The sequence below is a fragment of the Equus quagga genome, chromosome 1 (genome assembly GCF_021613505.1).
Source record: "Equus quagga isolate Etosha38 chromosome 1, UCLA_HA_Equagga_1.0, whole genome shotgun sequence".
NCBI classification, from domain to species: Eukaryota; Metazoa; Chordata; class Mammalia; order Perissodactyla; family Equidae; genus Equus; species Equus quagga.
In genome coordinates, this window is record NC_060267.1 from 115,663,966 (window position 1) to 115,684,650 (window position 20,685).

Consider the following 20,685-nt stretch of genomic DNA (forward strand, 5'->3'; position numbering starts at 1 on the left):
CGTCCCACATATAAAGTAGAGGAAGATGGGCATGGATGTTAGCTCAGGGCCAGTCTTCCTCAGCAAAAAGAGGAAGACTGCCAGCAGATGTTAGCTCAGGGCTAATCTTCCTCAAAAAAAAAAAAAAATTAGTATTGTAGCTTCCTTCCTTCTTTTCCTTCTTTCTTTCTGTCTACCAAAATTGTATTCAAGGCCTGGGTGTTGACAGTGGAGTTTACAAAATACAAAGCAAAAAATCAAGACCCAAATAAGTTGTAAATATGCTTTCTTTCAGAGTTTATTTTTGCCCCTTCTGTTTGGATTCGTTGGTTTGCTGTGCGGGGACCAGCGCTGTCCTGAGACTAAAATTTGCTCAGAGAAGGAACTCGCCACTCCACAGTCCTCGAGGCCCTGCGGGCAGCCAGTCTCCCCCAGGTCCATGCGTGAGGACGGCCACACGTCAAACTCTGCCTGTGACAGAGGATTACAGCCCCGACATCAGCATCTCCGGAAGCGTGGCCCACATCCTGTGGCCATCTGGAGCCTGCTGCCGGCCGTCTATTTTTCACCGGAGAAGCTGCAGAAAGGGTTTATCAATCACCGAGCCGGTTCAAACACACAGCCCTCCTCCCGCCGGCTGGGGCTCACACCCCCTCCCGCAGCCCCCCAACGAGGCCCCACATCAAAGCCGGAAACAGAGCAAACGCGCCCAGAGCCCAAATGGAAGGGGCCGCGTTGGAGGAGGCTTGATTAAGTGTCGCTTCTTCATACTGCCCACGAATTGGGCGGAGGTGACGACTCTCACACCCAAAGCCGAATTCAGGCGGCCAGCGCAGGCGGAGACGGGGCGCCCCTCCCCACCCCCCCAGACCTCCAGTCTCCCCTCCAAGTCGCCTCTTTTATAACTCACCTTGAAAATGCGGCAAAGCGCCCAGAAGCGTCGCTTCCCCTGGGACGCCAGAGCAAGCCACACCTTTGTGCTGCTTCCTGGACCTCCACGACAATGTGCAGCCGCCCGCCCTGCCACCCCTTTCTGAACATTGCTCCGAACTGGACACAGGTGACAACACCTTCATCATTGCACAAGTTCTCCAAGGACATGAAGCCGGAGCAGCTCTGTTCTCTTTCTTGACCTGGCTCTTTGCCCTTTGGTTAGAACATGCCATTATCCTTCAGGATAATAAATGTGTAATTCAATCCTCCAGTTTCCTCATATCTGGCAAATAGTGGCTTCAAAGTCGGATGGGCCTGGGTGACAACTGTGGCTCTGCCACAGACCAGTTGTGTAGCAGCGCACCTGTGGGCTCACCTTTCTAAGGCTCCATTGTATCATCTGCAAAGTGAGGATATCTTCCTTGAAGAAGATGAGCTGGTGAGATTAGCGAGGGAATGCATAGAAAGGCTCAGCACGGTGTCGGCCAGATAATAAGCTCTCAATATATGCATTTCACTGCTGCTGTTCACCATGTATTCATTCAACAAACATTCTCCTCTCTGTGCTAGGCACTATCCTGGCCACCATGGGCAGTGATGAACAACATAGACAAGCTCTTTGCTTCCATGGAGTTTATGACCCTATCAGAGGAAAAAGAGATAAAAAGTAAATGAATTAGTGATGAACAAGATGAGAGTGATGAGGGCAATGCAGAAACGGACAGGAGTTAATGTGATGGAGAGGGGCCTAAGGTTGGGAAAATGAGATTAGGAGCTCTGAGACGTCCCTCTAAAGATACGAGGACTGAACTGAGATCCCAAGAACAAGAGACACCAAGCGTGTGAAACTCCTGGCACAGAAGATTCCCGGCAGAAGGAACAAGTGCCGTGCATCAGGGCTGAGGCTGGTATTTCTGTGTGTGGACAGGAAGAAGGCTGATCAGGTTAGAGCATCATGAGAGAGGGCATGGAAGATGGAGGCAGCGCCGTGTGCTGGTGGCCTCATTTCTATATAAGTCCGAAGTGTTCACACAACTCCAGGAGGATTTTTGCATTTCACTCTGCTCCCTACATTCACGAGTTGACTAGTCCATTGCACAGAACAGAAGAGAGTTAATTTATTCTCCCATAGTCTATGAGCCCCCTCTCCCATTCATCAAGGCACAGATTGTTTCCAAGAAAGGCAGAAATCTCTGGAGAGAAGTTTACACACAGGCCAAAGAAGGCATAATGGAAACGTGTCTTTTTTTTTTTTCCCTTCCCCAGAGCTGAAATGGACATTGTAAATGCAAGAATGCGCAGTGACCAAAATCTCATTTTAACTCCATTAGGTCTTTTGTGCTTTGGGTAAAGGGCTAAATGTCTGATTATCATCTGCATGTCTCTTCTGTGAGGCTCAGTGTGTTGTGATATAGCATGCCATGTGGAATCTTGGTTCGTGATTGGGTTCTCAGTTCTGCGACTCAACTGCTGTGTGACCTGGGCAACTGACTTACCCTCTCTGGGCAGAGCCTCTACTTTTGCATCTGTAAAATAGAAGTTATAGTATTTGTGCTATAATAGTGACGTTTCTGTAAAATAGAAGTTATAGTATTTGTGCTATAATAGTGACGTTAGGATTAGTACGAGAAGCACCAAGCCTGGTTCTGGCAATGGGTAGGGACATTCGATGGATAGTAACTTCTACAGAACTGATAGAAATACAAGTCTCTAGCTCAGGGGACACCAAATTACTGCCTCTGGGCTGAATCCAGACTGCTGTCTTTTTTTACAAATAAAGTTTAACTGGAACGTTGCCGTGCCCATTTTTCACACATTGCCTATGTCTGCCTTCGCTCCACAACAGCGGAGTTGAGTAGTTGCGGCACAGACCGAGGGGCCCACAAAGCCTGAAATATTTACTCTCTGGCCCTTCACAGAAAACATCTGCCACCCCTTGCTCTTGATTCCAAACATCAGGGCTCCTTCCAGGACTTCAGGATGCCTGAAAATTGGCTCCAGATCCTAAAATTCTCTTGTGTTCCCCACTGTGACCTGCACGTAGAGGGCAGTTCCTACATAGTGTGTGAATTGAATTAAATGCATATATACACACACACATGCACACGTGTACACACACACACCCCTTTAGAACTGTTGTTGCTCAGCCTCTTCTCTCCCCAGAGAGCCCTCCCTCAGCTGCACGTTCAGATTCTTCGGACCATTTTTGTCCCCTTCACGGTGCGTGGCTGACAGACGTGACAGCCACCCGGTAACCTTTGCCCTTTGCAGGACCTCACATTCACGGGTGGAGCAGACCCTGCTGACCAGCTGGCACCTGAGCATTCGATCTCAACTCTCTCGTCCCCAGTTGTCAAACATTGGAAGGGGTCACTGGGACCTCCTGACAGTCCCCAGGCAGGAATTGCAAAGACTAGCCCAGCCGGTAGGGGTCAGGGTGTGGCTCCTCCCTCCAGCAGCCTGGACCAGGATACCGACACCAGCCCCACCCTGGCCTCTCCGATTTCATTTCCTGCCTCTCAAGCCCACCCTCACTCCAGTCTAGACACACTGGCCTCCTCGCGGGTCCCCAGTCACCTGAGGGTTCTTGCTCTAGCTGTCCCCTGTCAGGAGAAACTCTGCTGTCAGAGTTCACCCTCTCCATACCTCCCACCTGACCATCACATTGAATCCTGCAGCCCACCACCCCAGGGGCCGGCCCTGCTCCGTCTCCCATGCCCTGCTCTGTTTCTCCACAGCATTTGGGACCTTCCGCCGTACTCCACTACTTGTCCACTAGGTTCACTGTTTGTCATCTGCCCTTTCCATTAGATGGGAGATTCACAAGAGCAGGGACTGTAGTGTGCTTTGTTCATTGACATAGTCCAATCAAGCCAAGAACTCACCTATTTATTAATTTATCAAACACACACAGCCCTTACCTTATGCCTGACACTGTTCTAACCTCTTTAAAAATATTTACTCAATGGTAGGTACTCAGTAAATATTTATAGAATGGGTGAATGAAGGGAAACAGCAAGGGTATGGCTCTGAGTGGTGTTCCAGCCCTTGCTCTGATACTTTCCTGCTGTGTGACCTTGGGCAAGTCACTTAACCTCTCTGAACATCAGATTTTTTTTTTCCACTGAGAAAATAGGAATGAGAATTCTCATTCATAGATTTGATGGGAGAACTAAATATGGTATTGTTTAAAAGGTCTTAGTATAGTTTGCTGCACAGAGAAAGAGTTAATGGTGGTGGCAGGTGGATGGGGATGGTGCCGTGTTGCTAAGCAGAGTTTTAAAGGCCAGGCTAGCCATAACTTCCTGTTCCATTGCTATTTCTCTTTCTTTAAAGAGCAAAAATGGCCCATTAGGGTCATCCATAAAATATCAGTACTTCAAGCCAAATTAAGGAAGGAATTGAAATAATTTTCTCGGGCAAAGTTCCCTTGAAATTAAGATAGGAACTATTTCAAAAATTTCAGTTCTAATACATTCTTTTTTTTTTTTTTAATATTGTGGTAAGAACACAACATGAGATCTACCCTCTTTTTTTTTTTTCAAAGATTGGCACCTGAGCTAACATCTGTTGCCAGTGTTCTGTTCTTTTTTTTTTCTTCTTGTTAGTCCCCTCAAAGCCCCCCAGTACATAGTTGTATATTCTAGTGGTGAGTGCCTCTGGTTGTGGCATGTGGGACGCCGCCTCAGCATGGCCTGATGAGCCGTGCCACGTCCGCACCCAGGATCCGAACTGGAAACCCTGGGCTGCCAAAGCCGAGCACGCGAACTTAACCACTCGGCCACGGGGCGGCCCCAAGATCTACCCTCTTAACAAATTTTTCAGTGCGTAATACAATTATTCACTAGGGGCACAATGTTGTACAGCAGATTGCTAGAACTGGATCATCTCGTCTCGCATAACTAGGACTTTCTAGCCCTTGAACTGCACTTCCCCATTTCCTCCTCCCCTCGCCGCTGGACACCACCACTCTCATCTCTGTTCTGTGAGTTATCCATTCGTGGGTATTCATAGTTCACGTAATGTTTCTGCCATACCTGTGAGGTAGTTTCAATCATTATCCACTTTTGCAGGGAGAAAACGAAGTTTAAAGAGCTTAAATTGCCCAAGATCACAGTTAGTAAGACTGAGGCAGGAATTAACCCAAAGTCCCGGCTCTTGAAGCAGGCAGAGGTTTGTGAGTAAGTGGCTGACACTAGCCTTACCGACTTACAGCTGATGGGCGCTTTCTGAGTTCATTGCCATTTTAGAATTTGTTTTCTCATCTGTGGAGATAGAATCTACCACTGTAAGACTATCAGAAGAACTAAGAAAGATAATAAATAGAAAGACTCAGCTAAGAGCCAGCCTGTGGTATGCAATAAATGTTAGTTCTCATGCTTCTTTCTTCTTAAATAACCTTATGATTGTAGAGTCCTGGGTGGATGTATAAACATACACACCAAATAATTACATTAATAATAGCTAATCAGTGAAGCCCTTATTATGTGCCGTGCACTGTGCTCAGCTTTTTTCAGGGATTAACCCATTGTATCAGCACAATAACTTTATGGATAGGTACTGTTTTTATCCCTGGCTTTCTGCAAAGGAGACAGAGGCACAGAGATGTTAACTAAGTTGCCCAAAGTCACAGAGCTCATCCCTGGCAGACCAGGATTCAGTCCCTGGTGGCCTCGTTCCAGAGCCTGCTCTTGACCCCTCTGCCATCTAAATGCCATCAAAAAGAGGACTGCAAATACCTCTGGAAGTGGTGACTGGAAGTAGTGGTGCCATAGCTGGTGTCATTCCAAAAGCCGGGTGCTTTATTCTCAAAATAGTGAAATAACAGTTATGCCTTTATTTTCAAGTTGGATAGATTTTCCATGTCACCGATAGCCTCATGTAGCTGAAGCTCCCGTACATTTCCCGTTGTTAGCATCAGTCAATGCCAAGATAAGTCCTGCGTTATCTTTCTTAGAATGTACTTGGGCTTCTCACTGCCTTGCTCAGCATCAGTACCATCCAAGTACAGCAGGCAGCCCCCTGGACAATTAATTCCAGTGAGCTTGCGATGCCTACAACGATTTGCGATGGAGCTGATGATGTAGTTTTGGAACGAAAGACCAGGAGGCTGTCTCTGTACTGCTACTCCTCAAAGCTGCTCAGATCTTTCCATTTCATTAACTAATGTCACATCAACTTGCTCAATGACTCTGTCCAACTCGATAAAGCATGTCGTCCAAATTGTAGAAAATACTCGCTATTCTCCAACAGAATTACCAAAAGAAGGCTTCAACACAAATCAAGAGAAGGGGGAGTTATTCTTTTGTGCTTCTTTTCAAAGCTGCAGACCTGGGCCAGGGACCCCAAAGCTTGAGTGACCTCATCTGGACGCTGCTTTGCAAAGGAATTGGTCTTTTCTTGGGCAATGAAATATTTGCTAACTTCTCGTAATGAGTGTGGTTTGCAGACTGTAATTTTTATGCAGCTACATTGCCAGGGCAGGTGTGGACAGAAATATGCGAACAATAAAGCACGACAGGGCACGCAGAGTTGGGTCATAAAACGCACGTCCCCTGTGTGTTGTGAGGCAAGACGCCAACGGCCTTGTGCCCTCAGCCACCTGTGTGCTATTCCAGCCGATCATCTGTGACTCACTGGAAGCTGATCAGATTGTTTCTGTCCCGAGGCCATTTTATTATAACGTTTGGGTTGTGAATTTCATTAAGTTTTACAGTCATACACGTGTGTTTAAAACAAGAGCTATCTCCCCTTGTGGGATGACATTTGTTTTTATAAAACAAAAATTAAATCAAATTCTAAGCTTACAAAGCTTAAAAAGAAAAAAAGTGTGTGAAAAACAACAGGCAGAAAATAAATCATCCGCATAAACCAACGTGAAATGTAAATCCATGTCAGTCTAGGGGCTTGAAGAGCTATTTTTGGCATTATCCAAAATGCAATATGAAACATATATGGAGATGACATAGAGACAAGCTCAATAAACCACTGAAAAGCTGGATATTTAACTCTGGCCAGTGTTGAGACACAACTCGGGAGAGGAGGATGAAATTCTACCTAGGCAACAGAAAGGAAGTGCTTCTTTCTTTGTTACAAGAGGTGGTGGATCCAAGTTGCCGTCTGCCGAAAGTGGTAAGGGACAGTCTGCCGAAAGTGGTAAGGGACAGTCGGGGACCGCAACATCTGGCTTTCCTGCTTTCTCAGAGTGATGGAGACCCAGGGGGCAAATGGACCCATCGAATCTTGTGTTGCCCTCTCTGTCTCATGGGACAGAACTGCTAGGCCTCAAACCTTTTAAGAACCATATAGAATTACGCATTTTATATCTGGGTGAATCATTTAGCCCAGAGGTTGGCAAATGTTTCCTGTAACGGGCCAGTATAGATCCAGTAAGTATTTTCAGCTTTGCAGACCCTGCGTTTTCTGTCCTAACTAGTCAACTCTGCCGCTGTAGCCCAAAAGCGGTCGGAGATAATAGACAAATGGAGGAACATGGCTGTATTTCCAGGAAGACGTTTTATGGCCACTGAAATTTGAATTTTGCATATTTTCACATGTTGCAAAATGTTATTTTCTTTCATTTTTACAACCATTTCAAAATTTAAAAACCATCCTTAGTTCACAGGCGGTACAAAAACAGGCAGTCGGCCAGATTGGGCCCACAAGCCATTGTTTGCTGGCCCCTGATTTAGTGCAAGAGCAGAACCCCCGGGGTGGAGGTAGGAGATGCCATATGCAACCTGGCCAGCTGTGTTCCTTTGCCCCATGGTGGCTACTTCTCCAACAGGCTGGAATAGAGACATTCAAGAGGCTGAAAAGCAAGGGCAACTTTCTCATTGACATTCTGATATTTAATAATATACTCAACCTAAATTATGATTTTTATAGAGATCATTAAGTTTATTTAACTTCGACTTTTCAAAGGCGTAGTTAATAATCATTGTTTCCTGACTTGATCTTCAGCAGGTTAGATTTCTCTCTGCCTATGTGGTCCAAAGTCCTATTTTACAAATTTTGAAAACAGACATAGAGTTGTTACTTGGAATCAAGTGGTGGAGAATTCTATCATGGTTCAGCCGGCAGTCACTCCTCACCCCTCCAAGGGAGACGCGTTCTCCCCTCACCTCCACCCTCTTCTGTAATCTTAGATTTGGCCAGGTGACTTAATTTGGCCAGTCAAGGAAAGAAGGTCATGGAGGGTGGAAGCGACAGTGTGCCAGTCCCAAGCATAAGCCTTCAGAGGAATCATGTGTTTCCGTTTGCCATCCGGAAGTTTCTGACCTCCTCCATGAGAAGAATATGCCCTGGGTAGCTGCTGCCCCTTCAGCCTGGCCCTGGCACAAGAGACCCGTGGAGGAGGCCTGGCTGTGACTGACATCCTGGAGCAGGGCCACCCCAGCTGACCCACAGACTCACAGCCAGAAGCAGAGCTGCGCCTGCCAACCCACAGTCCAGGCAAGAACTAGATGTTTACTGTCGCATGCCACTGAGATTTGGGGTGGTTTGTTTTGTAGCGCAATTAAGGCAATAGCTGACTAAGACACAAGTTAATGGCAGAGCTGGCATGAAACTCTGAATTTCCTGAACCCAGCCTGCTTTACTTGCCACTAAACTAGAAGAAGAAAAATAAATTTACCTCAAGCAGCTCTTGGCTGAAGAATATCCTCTTGGTGTGGCCTTATAATCACAATTTCCAGAACAAGATAGGAGATCAAGAATTTATAGGGTGAAATTATTGATGAATCTTAATTCTGCGTGAAACTTCTGAGCTGCCCGGATGCCAGCCCTCAAGCACCTCCTGACACGCTGGCAGTTTGCTTTCTACATCGTCGCTCATCCTGCTTTGAATAATTGTTGCTGTATTTATTTTTCTTTCTTTCTCCCTGTGTTTTTATTCCCAACAAAACTTGGCACATTGTGAGACAGAAATCTCATTTTGTTTATCTTGAAAAAGGATTTGAGAGAAAAAGATCATGTTTCCTCTAAGTGGAAAGACAATGTTATAAAGAGAGGAGAAATATAAACTTAAATTGCTAAAGAATGATTCAAGTAGCATCTGAGAGCTCCAAAGAAACCCTTGGGTGGACTGCATTTCCATGGAATTGTGTATGTCGGAAAATTTTGAGATCATATCCACAGATGCCAAGTGTACCAAACCAGCTGGCTTTGTTTTCTTGAACAATTCTCATAAATTTGGTACCAGGCTCTATTTAATGGTTACCCTAAATAAGACCAAATATTTGGCATATCGAGTCTATACTTGAGGAGGACAATTCAGGAACAAAAGATCCTTGATTCAGTGGAACACACCGTTTTCCTCTATTGCCATTAACAATTTTCCCTGAGTGAAGAGGTTAGAGGGGAGAGCTTCCCTAGCAAACCGTCTTGTTTCCCCCTCAGCTCTTTAGCAACTAAAGTTATTTAAAAAAACAATTTCAAAAACTAAGCATGTTCAGTCTAGACTGCCACCAGCTTGGTCTTTTTAAAAGTATAGATGAAGAGCTGTAAATTGGGGTCCTTCTAGACCACTAATCAAAAGAAAGAAAAAGCCAGAAAAGCATCTGCAAAGAAAAGTTATGCTTCTTATACAGGGTAACTGAACGCTGTAAGAAAAGAGCCGGCTTCACAATGAACTGTCTCCTTAATCAGAACTAAAAATGGACCACATTTGCTGAGTTTCCCTGTGGAAATAAGACATCAGTTGTGGAATATGATCTAATTGTCATCACTATGAAAATAAGACCAGGTTACATATTGGATCAAGTATTGGGAAAACGAAAAAACAAATAAATGAAGAGGTGGTTTTCCAAGCTTGCTTTTTTTTTTTTTTTCCATTTTTCACTTTTCCTTTGAAAAATCACCAAAATAAAGATAAGGCAAGCAGCCCAAGAGCTATGTCTCGCATCAAAATGAGGGTAAGGCAAAGCAGGACCAGTGACATGGTCTTGTTGATTGTGCCTGACACAAAAGTGCCCAGAGAAGGGGGCAGGGGAAGCTGAAGCATACCCTACAGTCCCCTTACCAAGCCACACACTTCGGTGTGACACCACATCAATGGGGGCAAGGGGAGGTGTATATTTCCCTAATTCACACAGGCGCCATGTAAGTTCACCAAGGAAAGCATCTGTCATAGGGGGCACCGTATTCTAATTCACACAAATTTGCCTTAGGGCTAAGGCAAAGCAAAGGGATTGCCAAATAACACACTTGAATAGTAAATAGTATTTTCCTTAAAAGCCTTACCAGTATTGCCAACAAATAGCCATGTCCAAAAGACATGGAAATTTTCATGAAGCTATGTTCTAGTTCAACTTGTCCAAAAATATCATGGAGTTTTATCAACTGAGTGATAGCAGTCTTGCCTTTAGTCCACATTGTTATGCTCTGTAGATACCATGTATCTTTTGTTTGTTTTTTGTTTTTTTGTTGAGGAAGATTAGCCCTGAGCTAACATCTATTGCCAATCTTCCTCTTTTTTAACTTGAGGAAGATTAGCCCTGAGCTAACATCTGTTCCAGTCTTCCTCCACTTTATATGTGTGTCACAGCCACAGCATGGCTGATGAGTAGTGTAGGTCCACACCCAGGATCCAAATCCACAAACCCAGACTGCCAAAGCAGAGCACACTGAACTTAACCACTATGCCATGGGGCTGGCCTCTGTAGATACTATATTTTTGCTAGCTGAGAAAAGACAAGGCCCAGGATAAGCGAGTGGTGAAATGGTCCTTTGATGGGAGCCACCAAATGTGACTAAGCCATCTAGTTACTCTGCTGATTTGTTCAGCTGATGATATATGGGGCTCCTTTAAGCCTGGCCCAGACAAGCTTTTAGGGATGGGCTGTTAGGTTAAAAGGAGTCACTAACACTATAGAAGTGGTATTTCTTATACGTTTTTGCAGATTCACTCAGGTTTACTCAGCTTTCTCAGCACTGTATCTATAGTCCAACAGCTTTTTATTTAAATTTTCTCACTAGAATGGTTTAACACTCAACAGAATACTTAAAATGCAATACAATTAAATGTGATACAACATTTCTTAAGGGCAATTTTATGTAAAATAAGGCCTATAAATACTATATCCTTTTGAACCAGCAATTCCTTGTAACCTCCTGCTACACCTGTTTTCATAATACTGATCTTCATTTAGTCTTCTGTCCTAGCATATTCCCTCCTGTCCTCAAGCCTCTGCACCTGCTGTTCCTTCTCCCTGTAATCCTCTTCCCTTCTCTCTGCCCCTAATGAACTCCTGTTCATCCTTCACATCCCAGCTCAAGTATTACTTCTTCAGTGAAATCTTCCATGACTTCCTCAGATTAGCCAAATCCCCACTCCAGGTCTCCATGGAACTACGCATCTTCTTGGCACAGCACTTGTTACAGCCATCACTTTAATGTTCTTTCTGTGTGGCTATTGGATCAGTGCCTATGTCTTCCGCATCTGTCCTCCCAGAACCTCGCCCAGGGCCCAACAGCGACGAAACATTCAGTAATTCTTACGATTGAAGACTTTGTGTCCCCGCCAAATTCACACGTTGAAACTCTACCCCACAATGTGATGGCATTTGAAGGTAAATCCTTTGGGAAGAATTAGGTTTGATGAGGTCGTGAGGGGGAGCCCCCAAGCTGCTATAGACGGCGACTATTTGTGGATGAACAGATGAACGAAAGGGTGAAAGGGGAGAGGGAAAATTTATCTGAAGGAAATAACCAGGCAAGTGTGCAAGATTTAGCTATCAGGATATTTAACAGACCAGTCATTATAATAGCAAAAGCCTGTAAATCAATGTGTCTGGTGTCAGTATTCTACATAGCTGCTACCAACGACACCCTCCAGTTAGAGAGATGGCCCCAGCATATTGTTAAACAAATGAAAAGAAATTATAAAGCAGTGTACACTGCATGGATCCTGTTTTCTTTTAAGTATAATAGAACAACACAAATGTGCACCATAATCTAGGACAAGGACCAGAAGACGTCAACACGTTAACAATAGCTATCTTAGGGTGGTATAAATCTGGATGGTTTCTTCCCTCTTTTTAATCACCCATATTTTCTCATTTTTCCACAACTAGCATGTGCCATTTGCACATACCATATGTCGGTTTCCTCCCACGCAGACTCTGTTTTCTCCTCACGCCTAGTTTGAGGCAGGCCCAGCACGTCTCTGTGTTCTCAAAACCATGAGCACTGGGGAGCAATGGAAATTCTGTAGAAGTTTTTAAGTGAGAGAATGCTTTAATCTCAGAACCCACAGTGTTTATCTCAAAAAGGTCCCCACGAGGCATTCTCCTGTAACGGGGCTCTTTTCCAAGTAACCACTGAGTATCCCTCTCTGTCTCTCTCTCTCATCTCTTTCCCCACGTAGCCTCTCAGTCTCCCTTGGCCCCTTGTCGCTACTCCAGCTTCTGGTTCATATAAACGTAGAATCAGTTACTTCTTCTGCTTGAAATCTTGTCCCAGCCCCACACTTTCTCCTACCCCACAGCTGGCTGAATATAACATCTCAGAAAAGTCCACATTTCCTCAGTTAAAAAAATCCTCAAACCAGCTGCTGAAAAGACACAATTTCATCCATATTGTTACATATAAACAGCAAAATTTAAACCATAATTATCTAAAGATGAAAAAGTTTATGGGCAATTTATCATTTTCCCACATAATGCTCTATCAGTGCTTAGTGAAGATGATCACTAGCCCTTAGAGCAGAAACATTTCAATTAAGAACAGAAGTGTCAACCACAGCCTGATCTGAGATTTTGCTGATCTTTGGGGAACACTATCCTCTGCACATTGGTCTAGTTATCAAATTTAACATCGCGCTCTAGACATTGGTTTTCAAATTCTTTGAGCTGGTAGAACTCTGACAGTCGAATTCTTGGCAGAATTTTAGGGCATCTTGAAGGACTTGGCACAAACACAAATAAATGTATCTACCAGGATTCCATTTTCCTAGTGAGTCCCAATGATTGCCTTCTGAGACAAGGATTTCACAGAACCCAGTGTCAAACCACACTTCTTGGCAATTGAGCAGAAACCAGGAAGGGCATGGGGATGGCCAAGTTCTAAATCAAATTCCAACAATTCTAATTCACCCCAATCTCCATCCAGAGCCCCCATGTATAACTAAAGTCAGAACTCCTTTCCTTTTTGTAAATCATCAGAGGTAATATTTGTTAGTTTCAATAACAATAGCTTTCTCTTAACTGCAACATGCCAGGTCCTGTGCTAAAGCTTAGCGTGGGTTATCTCATTCAATTCTCCCCATAATCGTATCTACAGCAGTCCCCGTTCTCCACGGTTTTGCCTTCCGCAGTTTCAATTACCCTTAGTCAACTGTGGTCCAAAAATATTAAATGGAAAATTCCAACACTAAACAATTCATAAGTTTTAAATTGTGCACAGTTCTGAGTGGTGTGATGAAATCTCACTCAGTCCCACACTGCCCCACCAGGATGTGAATCATCCCTTTGTCCAGTGGATCCATGCTGTGTATGCTAACCGCTCATTAGTTGCTTAGAAGCCCTCTCAGTTATCAGATTGACTGTTACAGCATCACAATGCTTGTGTTCAAGTAATCTTTATTTTACTTAATAATGGCTCCAAAGTGCACAAGTAGTGATGCTGGCCATTCGGAAACGCCAAAGAGAAGCTGCAAAGTGCTTCCTTTAAGTGAGAAGGTGAAAGTTCTCAGTTTATTAAGAAAAAAACTTGTATGCTGAGGTTGCTAAGAGCTACGATAACTTTTATTTCAGTGTACTGTTATAATTGTTCTATTTTATTATTAGTTATTGTTGTTAATCTCTTACTGTGCCTCATTTATAAATTAATCTTGATCAGAGGTATGTATGTACAGGAAAAAACGTAGTATATATAGGATTCGGTACTATCCATGGTTTAAGACATCCAATGGGGATCTTGGAACATATCCCCCATGGATGGGGGGGACTAGTGGATAAGGGTGGGGGGCTACAGTACTTCATACAGATACTGGTCATGTCACCATTTTATTGGAAAACTGTAAACCAGGGGTTAAACAATCTGTTCAAATTCCCACAGAAAGTAGTAAAGGCTGCACTTGAAGCCATGGCTGACATCAAATCCAAACTCCTAACCCTTTGAAACACTCCCGCTTCCACCACAAATTTAAGTCTTCTCTGCCTTCATTTTAGCATATAGCTAGAGAGAATTATATGACATTCTTACAACAGATGCACTAATATTACATATTCGCAAAAAGGCTTTCTGTTGTTTTGGCCCAGCTATTTTTTAAAATGACCTCTATTAGTTAGCAGTTAAACATCTGTGTTCCCAAATGGCTGGGAAGAACACCAGCATGCGTATTTCAGCCCTAACATTGTAACTACTAGAAATGAACAAGAGTAAATTCAAGGACTGTTATTATGAAATACGTTAATATTATATTGTTCCAAAGTCATAGTCCTTTGAGATTAAAACAGTCATATTACACATCTGGCAGAATGTGTATATGCCTAGACAAGAGCACAAAACTGTAATTTTCCTAAAAAATTATTAGAAAGTATATACTAGTACTTTATCCTTTATTAACTATTTAAGCTCAAAAATATCCTTAAAATTATTCGTCCTACAGAATCTATTGTTAAAAAACATAAAGGAAGAATATGCAATTTGTTCTTTGAGATAAACTTTTATGGGCACAAAAGTTCTCATCTCTCCATATATACACGTGGAAATTTTCTTCCAGGTCAGATTAAATTAACCCTCGTCATCTCTTCATCTTAGAACTGTTTGTAATTCAGTAAGAAATAAAACGCAGGCATAATGAAAGTGCTGAGTATTTTTGGTTTTATTTTTCAAGTGCAAAATCGAGGATAAAGTTTAAAGAGTATCCTAGTTACTCTCCAAAGTCTTGACCTCCAGGATGAAACATTATCTCATGCAGAAATAAATTAAGAAGAAGAAAGTTGTTCTTTGTGATCTAAGCAGTCCCCCTAAATTTTATTATATCTGTTTTTATGGCATTAAAAATTAGATATCCACAGGTACTTCTTTAGAGAGCACTGTTTTTTGCATTCTTTTCGGTAGAAAGCGTGCCCATCAATCCAACTTAAGCTCTAATCTCAGCTTCATTGTATATTAGCTGTGTGACCTTGTGCAAGTTTCAGAACCTCAGCTTCTGTGCTTGTAAAATAGAGATAAGAATAGAGTTAAAGTGTGGATTAAATGGGATAATATCTGTAAAGGTAAAATGCCCAGCATGATGCCCAGCACACAGTAGGTGCTTAAAGTATAGTAGCTCTCATGATCATTTTCAACCTTCCTCCAGCCTCTTCTCGAGTATCTTACTGCCCAAAGATGAATGCAATCCCTACAGTCCTGCTACAGCCCTGCCACTCTGGGATACACAAAGTTACGGTCATCAACAGCCATGATTATCTACGTGGTGTGGTTTAATGAGCCCCTTGGGTCCTCCTTGACATTCCAAATTTTCCACCGTCCATGTAACTCTTTGGGATGAAAGTACTATCTTGGGAAATCTCTAACATAATGCAAATATCTGAGGTACCACCTTAGCACCCATTAACACTGGGTCGGTACTTTATATTACCTATCTCTCGTGAGGCAAGAATTCTTGAGAAAGAGGAACACAGGACAGATGAGTTTTGATGAGGGAAAACAACAGCAGAAAGTACTAAGCAAAGGTATCATCAAGGGAACAATGTCTGAGGGATCAGCGTGCCCACCATTTTGTGTACAGCAGAAGAAGACTCTTGTTTCCTACCTTACTGCTTGGACTCGTGGGTGCCAGCATCCTTCCGCTCACCAGCCTGGCTCCCCGTCCAATGCTGAGTCTTCAGGACTGAGCCCATGTTCGTTTTCCCCAATACACACAGATATTATTAACAAAAATTGCACCTTATATGGTATAGCCATTTAGAGTAGTACTTCTAAAACTGCTCAAGTGCGTGCAATTTGCATAAAGACCTTGTTAATCTGTCATTTCTGATTCAGGAGGTCTAGGGTGGGGCCTGAGACTCTGCATTTCTAACCAGCTCCCTGGTCATGCCAATGATGCTGGTCCAGCAATCATAAGGAGTATTTAGAGCTTAAAGGTCATTTTCAGAATGACCTCATGGATCTTAACAACAAACCAGTAGAAAAAGGGAGGGCAAGTAGTTATCTCTATTTCACAGGTGAGGCTACTAAGGTGCATGGAAGTTAAATGGCCTCAAAGTCAGATAGACTTTCAGAGGCTTAATCCAGTGTTCTTCCAGCAGCAATGTGCTGCCCTCACTTTAGTTTTCAGTGCTGACTTAAGATCAACTCACAAATTCATTTTAGAAGAAAGAGTGTAAATGATGTAGCTGGGTTTTCTTTCCGCTGACCCTGGGTCTGTTGTCTACTGCATCATATCCACCTACCCCCTACTTATGCCTCTTACGTCCTTCTCACAGTCCTTACTATATACAAGTATATCACACAGATGGACCTCTTCAATTGCACTTGGCAAATACATACTTATTGCTCTTTTGTTTGCGCCAGGCATTGAGTGATGGACATGGTCCCTGGTCTCAAAGAGTTTCACAGTAGCAGAGAAGAGCAGCCTCTATAGCACTTGCTGCAGTAGACGGTATGCTATGCCAACGCAAGCCATGATTTGACGAAAAGAAGATAAACAAAGTGCTATGAAAGCACTAAGAAGGGAGCAATTAGTTCCTACTTAAAAGGATCAGGGAAGATTCCTCAGTGGAGACTGTATTTGTGGCTTAACCTTTAAAGTAAAGCAGGATTTCGACATGTGGGAAAAAAATGTGGAGGAGGGAGAGAAGGAAGAAAAGACAGATCGCAGGCCTGCATGAAGGCTCCGTGGAAGAGATCCGCTCGTTTGAAATGGCCTGTCTCCTGTGCTTCCAATCGCCCATCAGGCTTGTACCTCTGTAATGCAGTCCAGGGGAAACTCAATACCTGGCCTCTAAGGTACTGGCAGCAGAGTGCAGTCTGGTCTCACTCCCCCTCGGAATGGAACCCATCCAGGTTCCCACATCTCATTCTTCCTGAGTCCAATCCACCTCAGGAGAAGTATCACTTTTCAAGGAGGGCCTTAGAGGCTCAGATAACAAATCTCTCGTTGGTGAGTCATGTTCTTCTTGGCAATCCAACAGCCCATGGATATTTCCTTTCTAGCCTTTTTCTTTTCCAATCAAGCCTAATGGAAACATTGCCTCATGCCTTCCTTTGCCAAGCCCTCCAGCTTACCTGAAGCCCAGCTTCTGGGATTTCTGCTCGAACTCCATCCCTATCTCCTATAAACAAATCAGCCAGGCTGTCTTCCTTGAGCCATTTGGGCGCTAAGCACACAAGATGATACTAAGTCATTGCAAGACAGTTTTTATTTTTAGCTTTCCTAGGCTTCCCAGTTTAGAAACTGGCAACAAAGAGGGTGAGGCAGGCAAAGAACTAAGCAAACAGCAGACGCTCAATAATTGCTCATTGTTGTTATTATTGGCTTTCATTTACCAACTTGGTTTTGTGAACCTCAACATCAAGGCGTTTTTTATTTTGCTTAACAAATGTTCCCCTTGTGTATTCTTCTCCTGATATCTTCTTTCAGTAAGACGGGTCATTCTACACAATCTCTGTTATTTTAAAATCTTCGAGTCCTTGAACCAACCACTTCCAAAGAAATCCTCAATCATCACCAAGTGTGTCTGATTCCAAAGAAAAGGCTCTCAGCCTTGGAAACGTTGCTCCAACGTCCTTCACCATGACCTTTGTTAAGGTTTCAAATTACAAATTAATCTTCTCTAGTCACTTCTATAACTATGGAGACTTTTATATTAAAATACAATTAGGGCAGCCTGGTGGCATAGTGGTTAAGTTCACGTACTCCACTTTGGCTCCCCAGGGTTCATGGGTTCGGATCCTGGTGCAGACCTACACACCACTCATCAAGCCATGCTGTGGCAGCCTCCCACATACAAAATAGAGGAAGACTGGCACAGATGTTAGCTCAGAGACAATCTTGCTCAAGCAAAAAGAGGAAGATAGGCAACAGATATTAGCTCAGGAACAATCTTCCTCACCAAACAAAAGAAAGAAAAACAAAAACAACTTTGCATCACTAGCAACTCTATAAAATGTCTCTATGTGATTTTCAGTCAAGTTCTTCCCTTGCCAACATTTTATAAGCTCTTTAAATGAGAGAAAAATCACTGCTACAATCCCTATGGTGAAGTCTTCCATCCCCTAAAGAAAGCACCTGCCAGTTTACCAGAAGCCATCTCCCACCAATGGAACTCAGATTTTGGAAGGAGATATAATACACAGATTTTGCATTTAACCGAGGGAAGGCTAGTCTGAAATAGAGGAAATGTGCATTCCAGGAAGTGTAAGTACAGTCATATTACTTTGAAATACATGCAGTAAAAAATTAATTAAGGCACTCAAGGGATGACAAGTTGCAATTTGTAATTATAATGCTAATGTTTATAAATTTAGGTTTCTAAAGTGCACAGCATTGGAAGTAATTTTGTAGTTGAAATAGTTTTTCTATTTTTTGACTAGCAAATCCTTTTATTGAAAACCTAGCCTTTGGGGGCTGGCCCCGTGGCCGAGTGGTTAAGTTTGCGCGCTCCGCTGCAGGCGGCCCAGTGTTTCGTTGGTTCGAATCCTGGGCGCGGACATGGCACTGCTCGTCAAGCCACGCTGAGGCAGCATCCCACATACCACAACTAGAAGGACCCACAACGAAGAATATACAACTGTGTACCGGGGGGCTTTGGGGAGAAAAAGGAAAAAATAAAATCTTTAAAAAAAAAAAAAAAAAGAAAACCTAGCCTTTGTTCAAATTAAGGAGAATCTCAAATTAGAAGGTATAAAAATAAATAGATTTTTTTCTCTCTCATCAGAAATACATTGGTTGTGAGCAAATTTGACAATCAGCACATATTTAAAAAAGTAATCTTTAGTTCTTCTCTTTAAAGAAATGTTCCATCAACTTATTAATGTACTTGTTCTTTAGGTTATATATATTTTTGCATAACTGAGTTCATATTTAATTACTATTATAGCATTTCCCATTTAATTCCCTACCTGAAAAACTTCATTTTACTAGCTACATAATATTTTTAAAGGCTTGTATCTAACCATTTAACCATTCTCTTATTCTATAGGTACACCGTTTCTAACTTTTCCTTATTATAAATAATGATATGATGAACATATTTGTACATAAATAGTTATCTGCATTTTTATATCCCTGAGGGAGATTCTTAGAAGTGAAATTATCCAGCCAAAGGTACATCTTTTTTAACTTTCTGTTTTGACCTAGCTTTAAACTTACAGACAAGTTGGAAAGATAGTACAAAGAATTCCCATGTGCTCCTTCACCCACGTTTGCCAAACGTTAACCGTTCACCTCATTTGCTTTTTGATTCTCTCTCCCTGCCTTTCTCTCTCCCCTTCCCTCCTTCCTTCGCTCTCTCCCTCCTTTCCTCTCCCTCTCCCATTTGAGAGTCCCTTGCAGACATGATACATCTTTACTCCTAAGTACTTTAGTATATTTCCTAAGATTGAGGATATTCTCCCACACATAAGAATCAAGATAGAAAATTAACATTGATAATATGTGTTATTTAACCTACTGAATTTATGCAGATGCCTCCAATTGTCCTGGTAATGATCTTTATAGCAAAAGAAAATCCTGGATCATACACTGTTTTCAGTAGTCATATGCCTCTGGTTTTCTGTAATCTAGAGCAATACCTCAGTTGTGTTTTATCTTTCATGATATTGACATATTTAAAGAATAAAGTCCAGTTATTTTGTAGACTGTCCTTCACCTTGAATTTCTCGGATATTTCCTCATGGGTAGTTTCAGGTTATTTGTTTTGGGTGGGAATCCACAGAGGTGACACTGTGTTCTTCCTGGTGCATCGTGTCATAAGGCCCCTGAGGTTTATTTGTCCCGTTATTCATGATGTTAACTCTGATCACTTGGTTAAGGTGGTGTTTACCAGGTTTCTCGACTGTAAAGATACCTTTTTTGGCTTTGTAATTAGCACACATTTTGTGAAACTATGTAAATATTCCATTACTCATCAAACTTTGACCTACGTTTTTAAAATTGACTATTTTAGCTTGAATTAATTGTTACCATGACGGTTGCCAAATAGTGCTTTTCTTATTCCATCATTCCTTCTGCAGTTATTAGGTGCATTTTCCTGTGAAGAGGAACTAACTTTCCTTTTCCTTGACTAATTAATTTACTTATATCCATACAGACTCATGGTTTCTTATTTTACTCAATAGAACATAATCTGTTATTATCACTATTTTGATGGTCAAATTGTCCCAGATTTAACCAGTGGGGGCTCCTTCAAGTTGGCTCCTGTGTACTTTTGACATGTCCCCATTATTTTTTGAGCACTTCCTACTTTCTGGCATAACATGAAGCTCGAGGTTCATCTTGTTTTTTGGCTGTCTTTTGCCTCTGCCCTAGAGTCAGCTATTTCTCCAAGAGGCCCTGGTTCCTTTTAGGGGGAAATGGTATTTTGAACAAAGATAGTTGTGCTTATGGAAATCAGGATATAATTGCTCCTAGGTCCTCTCAACCTACAGAGCTAGAAAGTATAAATATGTATTCACATACACACTCATATGTACATGTGTGTATACACGCATACACACACATCTCCATTTGTATCCAACTCTACAACTGTATCCATCACTATATATATTAAAAATCATGAATACATCCAATTCCAATTTAACAGAATAGAATTTATTCTA

General features: G+C 42.5%; 1 long non-coding RNA gene across 1 annotated transcript; it reads right to left on the bottom strand.

The window, feature by feature from the left end:
• Positions 1–285: 285 nt before the first annotated feature.
• LOC124250042 (uncharacterized) lies at positions 286–19,641 on the bottom strand. Its single transcript, XR_006891519.1, has 3 exons — positions 19,539–19,641; positions 890–1,554; positions 286–556 (listed from the first exon to the last, which is right to left on the bottom strand). It is a non-coding gene; the product is annotated as an uncharacterized LOC124250042 (long non-coding RNA).
• Between the last annotated feature and the right edge of the window lie 1,044 nt (positions 19,642–20,685).